Raw genomic sequence first — 22,662 nt, 5'->3', positions numbered from 1 at the left:
TTGTGCCACCTCATCTGGCTGCATGGCCCAAGTATAATGTAATGCTCGTGGGATACTCCTCTAACAGACCGAACTCAGCCAGTAGTCTTGTTATCCCGGCGTCGAGCCGGAATGATAGGGAATATCCCAGAGCAGAGAAAGTTAGTAAGATGAGGAGAGCGGCACTCACCACAGGCAGGACGGTCCCCAGCGTCAACGGCAGAGCAGTCCAAGGACACACCACTAAAATGTTCAGACAGGCAGAGTTCGGCAACAGTAAAGCAGTCCAAGAGCACACCACTAGAATGGTCCAGCAGGCAGGGTTCAGCAACAGTAAAGCAGTCCAAGAGCACACCACTAGAATGGTCAGGCAGGCAGGGTTTAGCAACAAAGAGGCAATCCAGAACAACAGGAATTAATGAGCAGAGAAGTCAGACAGGCAGAGTTCAGCAGCAGTAAATCAATCCAGCAATTCAGGGGTTAAACAGGCAGAGTAATCAGCAACAGGCAGGTTCAGCAACAAAGATCAGTCCAGCAGTTTAAGGGTTAAGGCAGGTAGAGTAGTCAGTAAACAGGCAGGTTCAGCAACAATGGTATTTAGGTATAGAACGATCTGTCACACCCAGGAGCACACAGAGTAACACCTATACTTAGGCAGTGACAGATCGTTAGTGCAGGGTTTAAATATGCACAGGATTCACACCAGTGAGCTCCCAGCAGCATCAGGAGCGTGCAGCGATTACATCAGCGCCGCACGCATCCTGAGCCGACACTGCCCCTGGCAACGAGCAGGAAGGAGACGCCAGATCCGACACTGCCCCTGGCAACGAGCAGGAAGGAGATGCCACGCCCCTAGCAACAGATAGAGCGTTGCGGCGTGACAAATAACCTGCCGTACCCAAGAAAGCTAGGACCTGGGTCTTGGTTTTGGGAACTGGCCAGTTGGCAATAGCCTCTATTTTAGCTGGTTCTGGTCGTTGCTTCCCACAACCCACCCAATGGCCAAGGTACTGTACCTCTGCCATGCCTATGTGACACTTGTCTGGCTTTAAGGTCAACCCTGCAGCCCTGATCCTGTCCAATACTTCCCCTATGTGACCTAAGTGTTCCTTACAAGATGGTATATATTCTCTCTGCGCTGTGTGATATAGGCTCTTATTTACCAAATAAAAGCTTCCTCTAAGCTTCCAAAGGGTGTATTTAGAGGGGAATGAGATAGGAAAATATAAGCGCTGGGTAGCTAATACCAAATGGGAGGGAAATACTTATATGCATCTAATATGTGATGATATTATTGATATTATTAAGTGTTGCCTAGTTCAGATTAATCACTTGTGTGTAGTCCCAGAATGATCTTTCAAAGATAATATCTAGAGTGTGTTTAACTTAAAATAACATAGTGTTTGATTGTATCAAAGGGATGTTGAATATAAGACCAACTTGAGTATATAAGTAAAAAAAAATTAAGTTTATTGTTGGCTCTAAAATAGGGAATAATAGTAATTCATTTAGAATGATAATAATTCATTCAGCAAGGAAACCTTTAAAACATGTCATACATTAACCCCTTAGTGACCAGAGCACTTTTCCATTTGTTGACCGTTTGGGACCAGGGCTATTTTTACATTTCTGCGGTGTTTGTGTTTAGATGTAATTTTCCTCTTACTCATTTACTGTACCCACACATATTATATACAGTTTTTCTCGCCATTAAATGGACTTTCTAAAGATACCATTATTTTCATCATTTCTTATAATTTACTATAAACATTTTTATAAAATATGATGAAAAAAATGAAAAAAACACACTTTTTTTTAATTTTGACCTCCATAATCTGTTACAGATCTACAACCACCAAAAAACAACCATGCTAAATAGTTTCTAAATTTTGTCCTGAGTTTAGAAATACCCAATATTTACATGTGCTTTGTTTTTTTTGCAAGTTATAGGGCAATAAGTACAAGTAGCACTTTGCTATTTAAAAAACATTTTTTTTCTCAAAATTAGCGATAGTTATATTGGAACACTGATATCTCTCAGGAATCCCTGAATAACCCTTCACATGTATATTTTTTTTTTTTAGTGGACAACCCAAAGTATTGATCTAGGCCCATGTTGGTATATTTCATGCCACTATTTCACCGCCAAATGCGATCAAATAAAGAAAATTGTTAACTTTTTTACAAACTTTTTAACAAACTTTAGGTTTCTCACTGAAATTATTTACAAACAGCTTGTGCAATTATGGCACAAATGGTTGTAAATGCTTCTCCTCTGGGATCCCCTTTGTTCATAAATAGCAGACATTTATGGCTTTGACATTACTTTTTGGTAATTAGAAGGCTGCTAAATGCTGCTGCGTACCACACGTGAATTATGCCCAGCAGTGAAGGGAATTAGGTAGCTTGTAGGGAGCTTGTAGGGTTAAATTTAGCTGTAGTGTAGTGTAGTAAACAACCCAACGTATTGATCTAGGTCCATTTTGGTTTATTTCATGCCACCATTTCACCGCCAAATGTGATCAAATAAACAAAAATCGTTAACTTTTTCACAATTTTAGGTTTCTCACTGAAATTATTTACAAACAGTTAGAGCAATCATGGCACAAATGTTTGTAAATGCTTCTCTGGGATCCCCTTTGTTCAGAAATAGCAGACATATATGGCGTTGGCATTGCTTTTTAGTAATTTGAAGGCCGCAAAATGCTGCTGCGCACCACACTTGTATTATGCCCAGCAGTTAAGGGGTCAATTAGGTGGCTTGTAGGGTTAATTTTAGCTTTAGAGTAGAGCTGAGCCTCCCACCTGACACATCCCACCCCCTGACCCCCTCAAACAGCTTCCTTCCCTCTCCCACCCCACAATTGTCACCGCCATCTTAAGTACTCCCCCCCCGCGCGTTCCACCCCCCCCCCCCCGCACACAGGATCTGGATGTCAACCACCAATGGGCCGTCCACCTGCTGCTGCTCCCACCCACCAACGATCGGCACCATCGATGGCCGATGCAAAGAGGGTGTGTAAAAAAGGGTACCGCAGTGATGCCTCAATATCAAGGCATCACTGCAATACCCTGAGAGCAGCTGGAAGCAATAGCAATCGCTTCCAGCGCTCATTTTCACAGAGGACGTACCAGGTACGTCCATTGTCATTAACTGACAGTTTTTGCAGGACGTATCTGGTACGTCCTCTGTCATTAAGGGGTTAAATCAGGGAGAACTTGAGCTTATGGTTCAAAGAAACTTAAAGGGACAGTCTACACCAGAATTGTTATTGTTTAAAAAGATAGCTAATCCATTTATTACCCATTCCCTAGTTTTGCATAACCAACACAGTTATATTAATATACTTTTTACCTCTGTGATTACCATGTATCTAAGCCTCTGCAATCTGCCCCCTTATTTCAGTTCTTTTGACAGACATCCATTTTAGCCAATCAGAGCTGGCTCACTGGAACTCCACGTGCATGAGCACAGTGTTATCTATATGACACACATGAACTAACACCCTCTAGTGGTGAAAAACTGTCAAAATGCCCTGAGAGAAGAGGCGGCCTTTAAGGGCTTAGAAATTAGCATATGAACCTCCTAGGTTTAGCTTTCAACTAAGAATACCAAGAGAACAAAGCAAAATTGGTGATAGAAGTAATTTGGAAAATTGTTTAAAATTACATTCTCTATCTGAATCATGAAAGTTTATTTTGGACTAGACTGTCCCTTTAAGATAACATCTAATATACACATGAATGGGTGCACAAAACATTCACAATACTTTTAATATTAGACAATAAAATAAATCAATATATCCAATATTGATAATGTCGGTTGGCCAACCTTCAAGAATGTGTGATAAAGGATATTTAAAAAAAATGCCCCTAGTGGTGAGGATAATGTCTTTTAAAAAAGTGTTTGTTTAGTAAGCTGTAGGTTATTTATTCAGCAAGGCTATGCATAGTGTGTGATTGCTTTATAAATGCTGCTAACCTTAATACCCTGTTTTCTGTATGGTGGTGACGGGTTAGTCACTCCTTTAGTCCTATCCTTCAATCCTATGTTGTTTGCAGGGGTTTTTTGGGCTTCTAATCCGCCCGTTGCTTGTTTCTTTCTGAGGTACTTTTACCTTAGCTGTGACTCATCTGCTTAAAGCGGTTTCCTGCTTTATCGGCGAGTCAGCTGGTTGTCTTTTTTTCAGCTTGGTAGTAGCTTTAGTAGTTATATATCGATTGGTCCTTATGGGTATTTTTGGGGCTTCTAATCGACCCGCCACCCGTATGCCTTTATGGGCCTTTTCTTCTCGGATGTTTTGCCGGTCTTGGAGCAGCTAAGTTCAGGCAAAGTGAGCATTTGGCTTGTTTCTGCTCCCACTTCCTGTAGGCGTATGCACCTGAATTCTTGCTTACTGCTCTACGGCACCAGTGAGGGTCCTGTTACTCAGATTCTGGATAATACAACGCGTTTCGGCTTTTCCTTTGCCTTTCTCAAGCATATTCGACTGAGTATTCTTGTGTCCTTTATATAGATCCATTTGAATTACGGTAATTGTCAGTAATTGTAATCCAATGATTAGTGGAATTAAGTGATTAGCGTGATCTGTTCAATTTTATATTCATCTTTGTCATATATCAAGGATGTCACAATACTTTTATATATAGTTTCTGTGACCAAATAATTGATGTTTAATTAGTTCTGTAATATCCGAAGATAGAGAGTAGAAAGGTTGAAAAAGTTTCTTTTGCAATGATCTCGTATTCTCCGTTCAATTCATAGTTCTTGCAGATACATATAATTTGCACATAAATAGTGAAGCATTAAAAAAAAAAAAAAGTTAATTAATCTTATTCAGTATGTTTATATACTCCGTTTGAGTTACAGGATATTTGAGAGAACATTTAAAGAGCCTTTTTAAAATATATTTTGAAACATTTTCAAAGATGGTAGGTGTATCACCGGCAGGGGATATTTTACTAAAATGTAGCAATAAAAATAATGCTATGTACACATACTCCATCTAGAACTGGAAGTTATATAATATTTGAGAGAACATTTGTAACACTTTTAAAGGCATTTTGAAACATTTTCACAGATATGGAATGAATCACCAGCAGGGACTATAATACTGAAATACATCTTTGGGCAGAATGCTATTTATAGCAAATTAACGCTGTATGAAATAATACACAGAATATAGTAAGATGGTATGTGCTTATATATATGTAATGTAAGTATACTTTCATATTTGATAGAAATTCTTATTTAGCTGAGATAATAAATACTGCTGTGTAGAATAATAATATATATTGGCGGTATTGGTCCTTTTATGTGTATACATGTATTTTTTTTTTAATTGGGTAGACTTTACCATATTGCGTTTACCGTTTATTACATAGTGCCATGGAGAAGGTATAAAATATGGGGAGGGTTCTTCTTGTTTTTTAGTGGTAAGGAGTTCCACTTTACTTTCTCTTTTAGTGGTCGATTTTAATCAATAATATACCTAATTTTTAATAAAGGCAAGTTTAATGATAGATCTTCTAGGTGCTCGGAGTGTCATGTTTAGATTCGTAATCTCTTCAATATATCTTCCATTTATGTTTTATTCTTATATTCAAGGATCACAATACCCCAAGAGAAATGGAATTTTAGCCTGTGGTCTATTTGATATAGAATAAAGCAGAATAAGAATACAGTGAGACTAGTATGGAATGTTGGATCTTAAAAAGAGGGTTTTGTTTTGCATGATTGCATCTTATGTGTTAAGAAAGCAGTTTAGACTGAAGTCTATATTTAGACCCTTAGCTCGAAATGTCTGAAGTTCAAAGATCAATTGGGCTTCTTTTTTTAGGAGTGCTATGGCTTGATTCCCTCCTCTTTTTAAGGTTACTGTTGGAACAATCTTTGAAATGTTTGGGGACTGGTTTGTCTTTGTTCCTCTCTTCATCAGAGTGCTCTATTAAAAGAATGTGTTCTCTGATTCTCTCTCTAACTGTTCTTTTGGTCTCGCCGATATACTGTTTCCCACATTGCAATCTATAAGGTAAATGATGTTCATATCTGTACATCTGATGGTGAATTTTATTTTGTATTCTTTATTTGTTTGGTTTGATTTAAAGGTATTAGGTTTTGAAGCATGTCTGCAGGCCTTGCAGATACCACACGGGTAGAAGCCTTGTAATTTCTCCCCGAGGACTCCTTTCCCTATTTTTATACTGTTTTTTTTCAAGGTAGGAGCTAAGATACTTTTTAGGTTTTTTGTTTTGTGATAAACAAATTTGGGATTTTGTGGGAGTGCTTGCCCTAGATGTGGATCTTTCTTTAGAATTGTCCAGTGTTTCTTTATTATTTTTTCTAGTTTTCTCCTGTCTTTGCTAAATTCGGTAATGAACGGGATAGATATTTCATTTTTATCGGTGTTATTTCTAGTGTTTTTAGATTTATATTGTAAAATGCTGGTTCTTTCTAGTTCTTCTATGTTTTTCCTCTCAGTTTCTATGTGTTCTTCGGAATATCCTCTCTCAAGAAATTTATTTTTTAATATTGAGGATTGGGCTAAAAAAAATTTGTGTCTTTTTTACAATTACGTTTCAATCTGAGGAATTGTCCTTTCGGGATGTTGTGTTTCCATCTGTGTAGATGGCAGTTGGTCTCATGGATGAAATTATTTGCGTCCACTTCTTTAAAATAGGTTTTTGTTGTTTGCTTGTGGTTTTCAATGCTAATTTCTAAGTCAAGATAGTGGACTTTTTCAGTGCTAAATTCTGCTGTGAATTTTAAATTGAGTGGGTTGATGTTCATGTCTTCTATACATTTTACGAGATCACTTTTAGTACCTTGCCAGATGAAGAAGAGGTCGTCTATATACATTTTATAAATTTTAAAGTTGTTTTTGAAGGGACTAGATTCCAGGAAATGTAATTCCCATAGTCCCATAAACAGATTTGCGTAGCTAGGGGCAAATTTTGTGCCCATAGTTATTCTGCAGATCTGTTCATAGAAGGTGCCTTCATACATAAAAACAAATATGTGTGAAGTTAAATTCAATGCCATCCAGTATAAACTCTCTTTGTTCTTTCTTTATGCTGGAGTCATTTACTCATATTAATTAATAAATGTAATTGGCAGGAAGATTATATATTAGTTATGTGCGATGTCCAATCTTTTTATACTTGTATCAGACACAAAGACGGCCTAAAATCTATTGAATACTTTCTAAAAAATGACTCCAGCATAAAGAAAGAATGAAGAAAGTTTATAATGGATGGCATTGAATTTATCCTCACACATAAGGTTGTCCGATGTCACAACTTCTCTTTGATCTAGTTTTGTAACCACTTGCATCAAAGTTGAGAAATATTTTTTTGGGTTGCAAACTGGAAAAGTAGAACTTCCAAATGTCTCTGTTTCCAGATGATCTCCTGTTATGTGTAACTACACCTGATAAACAAATCAAGGAGATCATCACTCATTTAGAGACCTATGGAAAAGTTTCAGGGTACAAAATTAACTTTTCTAAATCAAGTTTACTATGGCTAAATAAGTATAAATCTAATATTGATCATCAATTTTTAGAAACACACCTTCTAAAATATTTAGGGATTCTTTTGTCTTCCTCACCAGAGGATTGGTATAAAGACAATAGATTCTAGATAATAGCATTAACAAACTAAAAAGTTGGTCCAGCCTTCCTCTCTCTTACTTTCTGGTAGGGTAGCAGCTTACAAAATGTTTATTCTTTCAAAGATTCTGTATACTTTACTAATGTTCTTATTATTAATTAAACATCAGGATTTGATAAACCTTACTAAAGCACTACAATATTTTTTTATGGTAGGGCAGAAAGCCCAGAATTAAACTGAGCAAATTATACCTCCCTTATACTAGTGGGGGGTTAGCATGAACTAATTGACTGCTCTATAACTATGCAACTCTATTGAGATTCACACTAGGTTGGTTATTTCAAACTACTAAGTTCACAAATTGAAATATGGATGATAGACTATGTGAACCTCTCTCACTTAATTTTGCTCTCCATGCCTCGAATAAAGAATTAGGGAAGAAACTTTATCAACATCCTTTGTTAAGAGATATTCTTAAGGTATGGAGATCCTCTATGAAATTGTTGTGAATAAAAGCTAAAAATTCTAAATGGTTACCCCTTTTAGGAAATACCCAATCCCACCAGGTTTAAAATACACACTGTTCCAAAGGTGGAAGGAACTCAACATAACTAATATTGGAGACTTGTGCAATTTAAAGTCTAAACAGATATATCATTTTATAGAATTTCAAGAGCAATATAGAGTTCCATCTAAAAATAGCTTTCATTTTATTCATGCAAAACATTACTTAAACTCGGTTATCCAAGCTGCCCCAGATTCATTTTTTCAAAAACATCTGCTTTTGGACCACCCCAAAGCAGAGATTGATTCATTATCAGTTATCTATAAAATACAAAAAAGTTTGGGAAGCATATATTAATTAGATAGATCTATGACTTTCAGAAAATCACATTTAAGACTTGTGCATCAGGATTAACTGACTCCTAAGAGGGTACAGAAGTGGAATAAAGAAATAGAGAATAAATGTATTAAATGTTCCAAACCTAACCCAAATTTAATACACCTAATATACGCCTGTCCTAGACAGTTACAACTATGGGGCCTATCTATCAAGCTCCGAACGGAGCTTGAGGGCCTGTGTCTTCAGACTCGACAGAAACACCAGTTATGAAGCAGCGGTATAAAGATCGCTGCTCCATAACCCTGTCCGCCTGCTCTGAGCAGGCGGATAGGTATCACCGGAATTCAACCCGATCGAGTACGATCGGGTTGATTGACACCCCATTGGCCGCGAGTCTGCAGGGGGCGGCATTGCACCAGCAACTCTTGGATGCTGCTGGTGCAATGCTGAATACGGAGAGCTTTCAGTGATGTCTGTCGGACCTGATCCGCACTGTCGGATCAGGTCCGACAGACATTTGATAAATCGGCCTCTATGGGTGAAGGTGGAATTTCTGCTAACTCGTATTCTTACAATAAAGATCTCACTATCTGGAGCAAATGTAATATTCCTCACTAAACACCCACAACGGGGTCAAAATACTAAATTTATTCAGGTAACAATTTTGAAAACGTGAACATTGATCTTTAAAAATTGGATTAAGAATAGATTCCCCACTACAGGGAGTGCAGAATTATTAGGCAAGTTGTATTTTTGAGGATTAATTTTATTATTGAACAACAACCATGTTCTCAATGAACCCAAAAAACTCATTAATATCAAAGCTGAATATTTTTGGAAGTAGTTTTTAGTTTGTTTTTAGTTTTAGCTATTTTAGGGGGATATCTGTGTGTGCAGGTGACTATTACTGTGCATAATTATTAGGCAACTTAACAAAAAACAAATATATACCCATTTCAATTATTTATTTTTACCAGTGAAACCAATATAACATCTCAACATTCACAAATATACATTTCTGACATTCAAAAACAAAACAAAAACAAATCAGTGACCAATATAGCCACCTTTCTTTGCAAGGACACTCAAAAGCCTGCCATCCATGGATTCTGTCAGTGTTTTGATCTGTTCACCATCAACATTGCGTGCAGCAGCAACCACAGCCTCCCAGACACTGTTCAGAGAGGTGTACTGTTTTCCCTCCTTGTAAATCTCACATTTGATGATGGACCACAGGTTCTCAATGGGGTTCAGATCAGGTGAACAAGGAGGCCATGTCATTAGATTTTCTTCTTTTATACCCTTTCTTGCCAGCCACGCTGTGGAGTACTTGGACGCGTGTGATGGAACATTGACACTTGGACATGAAAATCATGTTTTTCTTGAAGGATGCAGACTTCTTCCTGTACCACTGCTTGAATAAGGTGTCTTCCAGAAACTGGCAGTAGGACTGGGAGTTGAGCTTGACTCCATCCTCAACCTGAAAAGGCCCCACAAGCTCATCTTTGATGATACCAGCCCAAACCAGTACTCCACCTCCACCTTGCTGGCGTCTGAGTCGGACTGGAGCTCTCTGCCCTTTACCAATCCAGCCACGGGCCCATCCATCTGGCCCATCAAGACTCACTCTCATTTCATCAGTCCATAAAACCTTAGAAAAATCAGTCTTGAGATATTTCTTGGCCCAGTCTTGACGTTTCAGCTTGTGTGTCTTGTTCAGTGGTGGTCGTCTTTCAGCCTTTCTTACCTTGGCCATGTCTCTGAGTATTGCACACCTTGTGCTTTTGGGCACTCCAGTGATGTTGCAGCTCTGAAATATGGCCAAACTGGTGGCAAGTGGCATCTTGGCAGCTGCACGCTTGACTTTTCTCAGTTCATGGGCAGTTATTTTGCGCCTTGGTTTTCTCCAACATAGGTGTGTCCGGTCCACGGCGTCATCCTTACTTGTGGGATATTCTCTTCCCCAACAGGAAATGGCAAAGAGCCCAGCAAAGCTGGTCACATGATCCCTCCTAGGCTCCGCCTACCCCAGTCATTCTCTTTGCCGTTGTACAGGCAACATCTCCACGGAGATGGCTTAGAGTTTTTTAGTGTTTAACTGTAGTTTTTCATTATTCAATCAAGAGTTTGTTATTTTCAAATAGTGCTGGTACGTACTATTTACTCAGAAACAGAAAAGAGATGAAGAATTCTGTTTGTATGAGGAAAATGATTTTAGCAACCGTAACTAAAATCCATGGCTGTTCCACACAGGACTGTTGAGAGCAATTAACTTCAGTTGGGGGAACAGTTTGCAGTCTCTTGCTGCTTGAGGTATGACACATTCTAACAAGACGATGTAATGCTGGAAGCTGTCATTTTCCCTATGGGATCCGGTAAGCCATGTTTATTACGATTGTAAATAAGGGCTTCACAAGGGCTTATTTAAACTGTAGACTTTTTTTGGGCTAAATCGATTGATATTAACACTTATTTAGCCTTGAGGAATCATTTATTCTGGGTATTTTGATTTAATAATATCGGCAGGCACTGTTTTAGACACCTTATTCTTTAGGGGCTTTCCCAAAGCATAGGCAGAGTCTCATTTTCGCGCCGGTGTTGCGCACTTGTTTTTGAGAGGCATGGCATGCAGTCGCATGTGAGAGGAGCTCTGATACTTATAAAAGACTTCTGAAGGCGTCATTTGGTATCGTATTCCCCTTTGGGTTTGGTTGGGTCTCAGCAAAGCAGATACCAGGGACTGTAAAGGGGTTTAAAGCTTAAAACGGCTCCGGTTCCGTTATTTTAAGGGTTAAAGCTTCCAAAATTGGTGTGCAATATTTTCAAGGCTTTAAGACGCTGTGGTGAAAATTTGGTGAATTTTGAACAATTCCTTCATGTTTTTTCGCAATTGCAGTAATAAAGTGTGTTCAGTTTAAAATTTAAAGTGACAGTAACGGTTTTATTTTAAAACGTTTTTTGTACTTTCTGATCAAGTTTATGCCTGTTTAACATGTCTGAACTACCAGATAGACTGTGTTCTGAATGTGGGGAAGCCAGAATTCCTATTCATTTAAATAAATGTGATTTATGTGATAATGACAATGATGCCCAAGATGATTCCTCAAGTGAGGGGAGTAAGCATGGTACTGCATCATTCCCTCCTTCGTCTACACGAGTCTTGCCCACTCAGGAGGCCCCTAGTACATCTAGCGCGCCAATTCTCCTTACTATGCAACAATTAACGGCTGTAATGGATAATTCTGTCAAAAACATTTTAGCCAAAATGAACCCTTGTCAGCGTAAGCGTGGCTGCTCTGTTTTAGTTACTGAAGAGCATGACGACGCTGATATTAATATCTCTGAAGGGCCCCTAACCCAATCTGAGGGGGCCAGGGAGGTTTTGTCTGAGGGAGAAATTACTGATTTAGGGAACATTTCTCAGCAGGCTGAATCTGATGTGATTACATTTAAATTTAAATTGGAACATCTCCGCATTTTGCTTAAGGAGGTATTATCCACTCTGGATGATTGTGAAAATTTAGTCATCCCAGAGAAACTATGTAAAATGGACAAGTTCCTAGAGGTGCCGGGGCTCCCAGAAGCTTTTCCTATACCCAAGCGGGTGGCGGACATTGTTAATAAAGAATGGGAAAGGCCCGGTATTCCTTTCGTCCCTCCCCCCATATTTAAAAAATTGTTTCCTATGGTCGACCCCAGAAAGGACTTATGGCAGTCAGTCCCCAAGGTCGAGGGAGCGGTTTCTACTTTAAACAAACGCACCACTATTCCCATAGAGGATAGTTGTGCTTTCAAAGATCCTATGGATAAAAAATTAGAAGGTTTGCTTAAAAAGATGTTTGTTCAGCAGGGTTACCTTCTACAACCCATTTCATGCATTGTCCCTGTCACTACAGCCGCATATTTCTGGTTTGATGAACTGCTTAAGGTGCTCGATAGTGACTCTCCTCCTTATGAGGAGATTATGGACAGAATCAATGCTCTCAAATTGGCTAATTCTTTCACTCTAGACGCCTCTTTGCAATTGGCTAAGTTAGCGGCTAAGAACTCTGGGTTTGCTATTGTGGCGCGCAGAGCGCTTTGGTTGAAATCTTGGTCGGCTGATGCGTCTTCCAAGAACAAGCTACTAAACATTCCTTTCAAGGGGAAAACGCTGTTTGGTCCTGACTTGAAAGAGATTATCTCTGATATCACTGGGGGTAAGGGCCACGCCCTTCCTCAGGATCGGCCCTTCAAGGCAAAAAATAGACCTAATTTTCGTCCCTTTCGTAAAAACGGACCAGCCCAAGGTGTTACGTCCTCTAAGCAAGAGGGTAATACTTCTCAGGCCAAGCCAGCTTGGAGACCAATGCAAGGCTGGAACAAGGGAAAGCAGGCCAAGAAACCTGCCACTGTTACCAAGACAGCATGAAATATTGGCCCCCGATCCGGGACCGGATCTGGTGGGGGGCAGACTCTCTCTCTTCGCTCAGGCTTGGGCAAGAGATGTTCTGGATCCTTGGGCGCTAGAAATAGTCTCCCAGGGTTATCTTCTGGAATTCAAGGGACTTCCCCCAAGGGGGAGGTTCCACAAGTCGCAGTTGTCTTCAGACCACATAAAAAGACAGGCGTTCTTACATTGTGTAGAAGACCTGTTAAAAATGGGAGTGATTCATCCTGTTCCATTAAGAGAACAAGGGATGGGGTTCTACTCCAATCTGTTCATAGTTCCCAAAAAAGAGGGAACGTTCAGACCAATCCTAGATCTCAAGATCTTAAACAAATTTCTCAAGGTCCCATCGTTCAAGATGGAAACCATTCGAACTATCCTTCCTTCCATCCAGGAAGGTCAATTTATGACCACGGTGGATTTAAAGGATGCGTATCTACATATTCCTATCCACAAGGAACATCATCGGTTCCTAAGGTTTGCATTCCTGGACAAACATTACCAGTTCGTGGCGCTTCCTTTCGGATTAGCCACTGCTCCAAGGATTTTCACAAAGGTACTAGGGTCCCTTCTAGCGGTGCTAAGACCAAGGGGCATTGCAGTAGTACCTTACCTGGACGACATTCTGATTCAAGCGTCGTCCCTTCCTCAAGCAAAGGCTCACACGGACATTGTCCTGGCCTTTCTCAGATCTCACGGCTGGAAAGTGAACGTGGAAAAGAGTTCTCTATCCCCGTCAACAAGGGTTCCCTTCTTGGGAACAATTATAGACTCCTTAGAAATGAGGATCTTTCTAACAGAGGCCAGAAAAACAAAGCTTCTGGACTCTTGTCGGATACTTCATTCCGTTCCTCTTCCTTCCATAGCTCAGTGCATGGAAGTGATCGGGTTGATGGTGGCGGCGATGGACATAGTTCCTTTTGCGCGCATTCATCTAAGACCATTACAACTGTGCATGCTCAGTCAGTGGAATGGGGACTATACAGACTTGTCTCCGAAGATACAAGTAAATCAGAGGACCAGAGACTCACTCCGTTGGTGGCTGTCCCTGGACAATCTGTCTCAAGGGATGATGTTCCACAGACCAGAGTGGGTCATTGTCACGACCGACGCCAGTCTGATAGGCTGGGGCGCGGTCTGGGGATCCCTGAAAGCTCAGGGTCTTTGGTCTCGGGAAGAATCTCTTCTACCGATAAATATTCTGGAACTGAGAGCGATATTCAATGCGCTCCAGGCCTGGCCCCAGCTTGCGAGGACCAGGTTCATACGGTTTCAATCAGACAACATGACGACTGTTGCGTACATCAACCATCAGGGGGGAACAAGGAGTTCCCTAGCGATGGAAGAAGTAACCAAAATTATTCTTTGGGCGGAGTCTCACTCCTGCCACCTGTCTGCTATCCACATCCCAGGAGTGGAAAATTGGGAAGCGGATTTTCTGAGTCGTCAGACATTGCATCCGGGGGAGTGGGAACTCCATCCGGAAATCTTTGCCCAAGTCACTCACCTGTGGGGCATTCCAGACATGGATCTGATGGCCTCTCGTCAGAACTTCAAAGTTCCTTGCTACGGGGCCAGATCCAGGGATCCCAAGGCGGCTCTAGTGGATGCACTAGTAGCACCTTGGACCTTCAAACTAGCTTATGTGTTCCCGCCATTTCCTCTCATCCCCAGGCTGATAGCCAGGATCAAGCAGGAGAGGGCGTCGGTGATCTTGATAGCTCCTGCGTGGCCACGCAGGACTTGGTATGCAGATCTGGTGAATATGTCATCGGCTCCACCTTGGAAGCTACCTTTGAGACGAGACCTTCTTGTTCAGGGTCCGTTCGAACATCCGAATCTGGTTTCACTCCAGCTGACTGCTTGGAGATTGAACGCTTGATTTTATCGAAGCGAGGATTCTCAGATTCTGTGATCGATACTCTTGTTCAGGCCAGAAAGCCTGTGACTAGAAAGATTTACCACAAAATTTGGAAAAAATATATCTGTTGGTGTGAATCTAAAGGATTCCCTTGGGACAAGGTTAAGATTCCTAGGATTCTATCCTTCCTTCAAGAAGGATTGGAAAAAGGATTATCTGCAAGTTCCCTGAAGGGACAGATTTCTGCCTTGTCGGTATTACTTCACAAAAAGCTGGCAGCTGTGCCAGATGTTCAAGCCTTTGTTCAGGCTCTGGTTAGAATCAAGCCTGTTTACAAACCTTTGACTCCTCCTTGGAGTCTCAATTTAGTTCTTTCAGTTCTTCAGGGGGTTCCGTTTGAACCCTTACATTCCGTTGATATTAAGTTATTATCTTGGAAAGTTTTGTTTTTAGTTGCGATTTCTTCTGCTAGAAGAGTCTCAGAATTATCTGCTCTGCAGTGTTCTCCTCCTTATCTGGTGTTCCATGCAGATAAGGTGGTTTTACGTACTAAACCTGGTTTTCTTCCAAAAGTTGTTTCTAACAAAAACATTAACCAGGAGATTATCGTACCTTCTCTGTGTCCAAAACCAGTTTCAAAGAAGGAACGTTTGTTGCACAATTTGGATGTTGTTCGCGCTCTAAAATTCTATTTAGATGCTACAAAGGATTTTAGACAAACATCTTCCTTGTTTGTTGTTTATTCAGGTAAAAGGAGAGGTAAAAAAGCAACTTCTACCTCTCTCTCTTTTTGGATTAAAAGCATCATCAGATTGGCTTACGAGACTGCCGGACGGCAGCCTCCCGAAAGAATCACAGCTCATTCCACTAGGGCTGTGGCTTCCACATGGGCCTTCAAGAACGAGGCTTCTGTTGATCAGATATGTAGGGCAGCGACTTGGTCTTCACTGCACACTTTTACCAAATTTTACAAGTTTGATACTTTTGCTTCTTCTGAGGCTATTTTTGGGAGAAAGGTTTTGCAAGCCGTGGTGCCTTCCATTTAGGTGACCTGATTTGCTCCCTCCCTTCATCCGTGTCCTAAAGCTTTGGTATTGGTTCCCACAAGTAAGGATGACGCCGTGGACCGGACACACCTATGTTGGAGAAAACAGAATTTATGTTTACCTGATAAATTTCTTTCTCCAACGGTGTGTCCGGTCCACGGCCCGCCCTGGTTTTTTTAATCAGGTCTGATATTTTATTTTCTTTAACTACAGTCACCACGGTACCATATGGTTTCTCCTATGCAAATATTCCTCCTTAACGTCGGTCGAATGACTGGGGTAGGCGGAGCCTAGGAGGGATCATGTGACCAGCTTTGCTGGGCTCTTTGCCATTTCCTGTTGGGGAAGAGAATATCCCACAAGTAAGGATGACGCCGTGGACCGGACACACCGTTGGAGAAAGAAATTTATCAGGTAAACATAAATTCTGTTTTTCCACACGCTTCTTGCGACCCTGTTGACTATTTTGAATGAAACGCTTGATTGTTCAATGATCACACTTCAGAAGCTTTGCAATTTTAAGAGTGCTGCATCCCTCTGCAAGATATCTCACTATTTTTGACTTTTCTGAGCCTGTCAAGTCCTTCTTTTGACCCATTTTGCCAAAGGAAAGGAAGTTGCCTAATAATTATGCACAGCTGATATAGGGTGTTGATGTCATTAGATCACACCCCTTCTCATTACAGAGATGCACATCACCTAATATCCTTAATTGGTAGTAGGCTTTCGAGCCTATACAGCTTGGAGTAAGACAACATGCATAAAGAGGATGATGTGGTCAAAATACTCATTTGCCTAATAATTCTGCACTCCCTGTATTAACCAGCTTAAAAATGTGCTGATGAGATATGCAGTTTTGGAAGCATATGATTACAAAATGCACAACCTAGATAAACTTGAGAAATATGTTAAGCTCTTGGGGAAGTTTGTTAATTTTATGGGTATAGAATATAAAAATCAATTAAATTGAATTATACAGATTAAACCAATTAATTGGAACTAAGTTTTTGAGGCAGGGGATGTGGGGGGTCTGGGAGGGGGGTAGAATTAGAGATAGAGACAGAGTTATTTTCCCTTTTTCGTGTGTTGTTTGTATGTTTTATGAAATAACCCTTATTATGATTGGATTAGTATTGTTCTATGTTCAAATTTTTTTTTTTAATCAATCTACTGATGATTGGATAAATACTTACTTGTTGCTGTTTGCCAGTCAATTTTTATAGTCAGCACTTGAAGACTTGGATCATCTGCATTTTTTTTTCTTTTTGCTGTTTATGTAATTTGAAACTGGATTTGTAATAAAAATGTAAAATAAAAAATTCTGCACAAATGACGATAGAGATTTGAACACTACGCTTTCTCTCCTTTTCCCCCTTCTTCTTTGGTCTCCTCATGGAGAGACAGAGATATGGGGAACTTGTCTGTCCTAGAGAAACCATGGATACAGACCCCTTGAAAGCTGACTGGCTCCAATGGTCCCTGACCTACTGTTTATCCCATCTAGCAATGGAGCCGAAGAGGACTCTTGTCATCTTTAGTCTTTTGTGCTGGGTGACCAAAATTATAAGTTATGAAAAGTTTTTTCTTTTGCCCTTTATTGTTGCAGCCTATTATATTGAATGTTGTGCTATGTCACTGTGTGGTACGGCAGGAATTACTGTTCTCTGTATTTTGATGTCTTTACACATATATGTTGTTGTTTTGGGTTCAGGGAAGGGACCTCACTTGTCTTTTCGCTCAATGGCACCTATGCCAGGAAAAGACTTCCCTCTGTACGCCTGCAATAGTGGACACACACTGGTACAGCTAAACACACCTATGTTGTCCATTACATCTGTACAGGTCCTTCTAGATCTTGACTTGACCGCTGGGGTTACATACCACACATTGCTATCCCCTCTCTGCATACATTCCCTTGACGTTGAGGTGCTCTACTTTTCCACATGCATGACTATAAGGACAATAGAAGCACGACTTCTTCTATATCCACATTACCGGGAAGTTACTCAGGCCACTGAGGAGTACGGGACACATTCCCATAGGCATTTGGGGTTTGACTCACCTGACCGAACACACCTGCTACTTCTTACCTTTACTAGTCTCCACCTTCATGGGTTACCCTTAGGAAGCCTTAAACTGCCCCCCTCAAGTAATTCATACCCACCAGGGAACAACAGAAGTTATCCGACTATCTTGACACACAGGTTCAAACCTCCAAACCCCAGGCTACCCCCAGCACCACATATACGACTAAATACCTGGTTGCAACTGATGGCCATACATCTCTACACCGCTACAACTAAGTACCTCAAAACATACTTACTACAGGTTTATCACTCCCATAGGAGCATTATGCCGATGGGCACTATTGGAATGTCCTGTTTGTGTGGGTTTTTTTTGAAGATGTTACTATATGCTCTGCTAATGCCAGTGTTTTTATACCCTCAGCAGCAACTACGCCTCCACTCCAGGGAACCTCTACCCCAGCGACAGCCTGAGAGTTGGCGGCTATGTAGACTGAACCTTGGGCCTCTTCCTCCTCCTCCTAACTGTGAGTACAGCACCTTGGCACAGGCTACTATGAATTTTGCTAAATTGACCCCCCATTATACAGAACAAACTATGCATGTTCCCAAACCAGTAGTCCCCTTTTTAGGAAACCATAGCATGGCCAGGCAAATTTATCTTTCCTTACCTATTTTATGGCGTTACGGTGTAACATAGTTTCATGGAATGTTGGAGGTATCACCTCTCCCGCTAAACGCAGTAAAATATTACATTTCTTAAACTCAATACATACTGATATAGCTCTTTTGCAAGAGACTCGATTAACCCAGGAAGAGCATGCTAAACTCAAGATTAGATGGGTGGGACAGGTCATAAACACACCCACGGAGGGTAGGAAGAGAGGGGTGGCTATCTTGGTCAGGAAGGGACTTAGTTTAACTTTCAATGACACATATCTAGACACCAAAGGCCGCTACATACTTACTAACCTGTGTATAGCAACCAAGACGTACCTTCTTTGTAACGTCTATGGCCCAAATGCACTTTCACCCCAGTTCTGGCACCAGCTAAAACTTAAGCTAGCAAAGAGGAGTGGGCTTCCAATTATCATGGGGGGGATTTTAACATGACACAACTCATACCGATTAACAGATTTGTAGAACCCCCAGCCCTCCCGATCCTACGTACTACATCTCGCAGACAAAAAGCTGAAGCAAAAATCACTAAGAGGCTTAGGGAAGACTTAGGACTGGTGGACTTATGGAGGCTACGTAACCCTACAGAAAAAGATTATACTTGCATATCTAAAACGCATCATACAATGTCTAGGATTGACTACTTCCTGACAAATCCTGCTCTCACACCACATATTCCCCATACTATGATATACCCTGTCACTATCTCAGATCACGCACCCATTAGGCTGCTACTTGACTTTGCCCCCCCACATAGCTCACAGAAGACATGGAGATTTCCTTCCTACCTTTACAACAACGCCGATTTCCGTCAGCAACTGCGCTCCTATTGGATAGACTATAGTACAGATAATGCGCAACACCAAAATAACCCAGACCTCTTCTGGCACACATCAAAAGCTGTCTTGAGAGGGAGAATTACGGCCTATACGTCACACCACAGACTTAAGGCCAAAAAGATGACTGATCAGATGCTAACAAATCTCACAGAAGCGTATAACTCTTACCTGTCTCACCCCACACGCCACACTAGACAGCACTATTATGATCTCAAACAGGAGAGAGACACGCACATCCAGATGGTGGACAACACATATGCGGTACACAGGCAGGGAAAATTCTATAGGTATGGGAATAAGGCCGGTAAAACCATGGCCAATATGGTCAAAGTGGTTACACCCAAATCCTATATCCCAGCGTTGGCTACGGAGGGGGGGCTCTGTACGGATACCCCTGCAATCATGCAGGAGTTTGTCTCCTTTTACACCAGCCTATATAATAGGCAGGAGATCTCAGAGCCAGATAAACGCTCGTTTTGGAGCAATATAACTGTTCCTACCCTAACGCCTGACCAGCTGTTCTCCCTAAATGCCCCCATCCAGCAACAGGAAATAACAAACACTATTAAACGCATTAAACTTGGTAAAGCGGCGGGACCTGACGGTCTCCCCGCGGAATACTACAAAATTCTATCTCCTGAGATAACTCCTACGTTGGCGACATTATTCTCTGAATATCTCTCAGGGGCATCAATCCCTGACTCTAGGTTCTCAGATGCAAATATTTGCGTTATCCCCAAGCCCGATAGGGACCCTACTATACCCTCGTCCTACAGGCTGATCTCCTTATTAAATGGAGACTATAAATTGCTGACCAAGATCTTGGCTGATCGATTGGCAGAGGTACTACCCCACCTGGTCCACCCGGATCAAACGGGGTTTGTTAAACATCGCTCCTCAGTAGTCAACTTGAGAAAAACCCTCGCAGTTATTGATCACTACCATCGTGCCCAGAGGTTCCCAGCTGATGCCCCGTTGCCGGATGCTTGCTTTCTCGCGGTAGACGCTGAGAAAGCGTTTGATAGAGTAGAATGGGATCACCTATACACCGCTCTGACAAAATTTGGTGTTCAGGGTCAGTTTTTTGAGATAATACAAAGACTATATAATGCTCCATCGGCGTCCATTATAGTAAACAACAATCTATCCCCTTCCTTCCAACTTAGAAGAGGAACTAGGCAAGGCTGCCCGCTGTCCCCACTCCTCTTCGACCTAGCCATCAAACCTTTAGCCTGCTATATAAGGCAGCACTGTCCTGGCCTATAGGTGCACACACAACTTCTACATTTAGCTCTCTTTGCCGATGACTTGTTGCTCTATATAGGTAACCCAGCCCTAAATATACCTAAAGTGCTAGAAATTATGTCACAATTCGGCAGATTCACCGGCTACAAGATAAATGTCGATAAATCAGAGGTGACATGGCTTCAGAATAGCAAAAACACCTTGCTTAAAGACACAAACTTACATATCACGTCTGGCTTGTTTAAATATTTAGGCATACACTTGCATGTAGATCCCACACGTATATACCACCTTAACATCCCCAAAGCCATAGCTAAATCACAAGATCTTATTAGAAGTTGGAGGGGGCTCCCTCTCTCCCTCCACGGTAGAATCCACCTACTCAAAATGATTATTCTGCCAAAATTTTTATATCCATTGCAGATGCTTCCTCTATTACTCCATAACAGGGATACACAAACCATCTCTTCTGCTTTTGCTTCCTTTGTTTGGAACCAGAAGAAACATAGAATTAGCAAATCTAAACTGTCAATGTCACTAGATGCGGCAGGCCTCAAATTCCCGAACATCCTGTGGTATAACTGGGCAACGCTAGCCAAGTTGGTTATGGGGTGGCTCACCAGATCTGACTACTTCACCCCTGCTGTAGAATTTGACATTATCGCTCCTCTCAATGTGGCTTACTTGCCACACGCTAAGCTGGCGTCCCTTCCCTCCCACATCTCTCAAAGCATACTGTTTCGCGACCCATTAAGGGCATGGCACAGGATGTGTAGATTTTGGAAAATAAACCAGGGGGTGTCTAAATATTTACCTTTGCAAGGAAACCCTGAGTTTATCCCGGGTTACACCACCAGAGCCTTCCACGTTTGGCAAACCTTGGGACTGACCTCCATTGCACAAGTGCTGAACAATTTCACACTCCAGGTCCACTCGTTTCAAAGTTTAAAGGAAACCTACGGTATCCCACCTAACACTATGTTTGCCTATTTTCAATGCAGACATTACGTTCAATCTCTCATCACATCTAACCAAATCACAAACACAAACTCTGTCATAGATAAACTGTTCCATTCTGCACAACAGGGCTCACACTCCATCACCAACATCTATAATGAATTAGCAGCACACCTAGAGCAACCGACCCTACAAACAATATATAACAAATGGCAGGAGACAAGAGACATCTCAATTACCCTACCAGACTTGACAGAAAGTTTTTCAAAAGTTCGTATGGCCACTCTCTCTGCATACTCGAGAGAAGCCCACACCAAACTACTTCACCAGGCATACATTCTCCCAAAACTAAGATCTAAAATGGTCCCACAGGCAATAGATAAATGCCCTAAATGCTCCCTTGACTCCCCAGACCTTACACATCTCACCTGGGATTGCCCCAAACTCACTAAATTGTGGGGCAAATTAAAGTTTTGGCTCTAGAAGGTGTTGACTGAGAGGGTTGACTTAACTCCATCCAACATTATTTTTCTGCATGATTTTGAGGTTGCACCAGGGCGCCAGAAATTCCTTTATTCTGTGATACTCCTTGCCAGGAGGTTAATTCTGCAATATTGGGTGTCCGATAGAGCTCCTCCCTTTCAGAAATTATTGCACACTATACATACACAGGTACTCTTAGAACAGGCAGATGTGCAGGGAGATCTGGAGAGGAGAATCAAAGCTTTTATTCGTAAATGGGAACCCTACCTTCTTTATTTATCTCCACAAGTGAGAGATAGGATTCTGTATCCTTTCCGTAACTCCCTATTTATGATGGAAGAAAATCTTCGTGGTAACTGGTGTCCAGCCCCTTCCATGCCTACTGTATGACCGTATCACCTCCACCCCACTTCTAGCCCTGTAATCTGACCCTACGCAGACCTTGCAAAACTTCCACACCTCTCATGTGTTGCCTGTGCCGGGGTGTGGGTCTCCCCCGCCCCCGCCCTCCCTCACCTGTTCCCCTTCCCTGGAGAGGAGGGCTCAACAGGAGGATGTCTCCCGCTCAATGTTTTGAAATTTGTTATATTATGTTTATGTTAATGTTTTTCTAGTTTAATTTGTTTAAAAAATAGAAAATAATGCTGACTCTGTGATGACATGGAC

This window comes from Bombina bombina, chromosome 1, assembly GCF_027579735.1.
Source record: "Bombina bombina isolate aBomBom1 chromosome 1, aBomBom1.pri, whole genome shotgun sequence".
Lineage (NCBI taxonomy): Eukaryota > Metazoa > Chordata > Amphibia > Anura > Bombinatoridae > Bombina > Bombina bombina.
The sequence above is the reverse complement of the archived record's forward strand: the minus strand, read 5'-3'. Positions refer to the sequence as shown.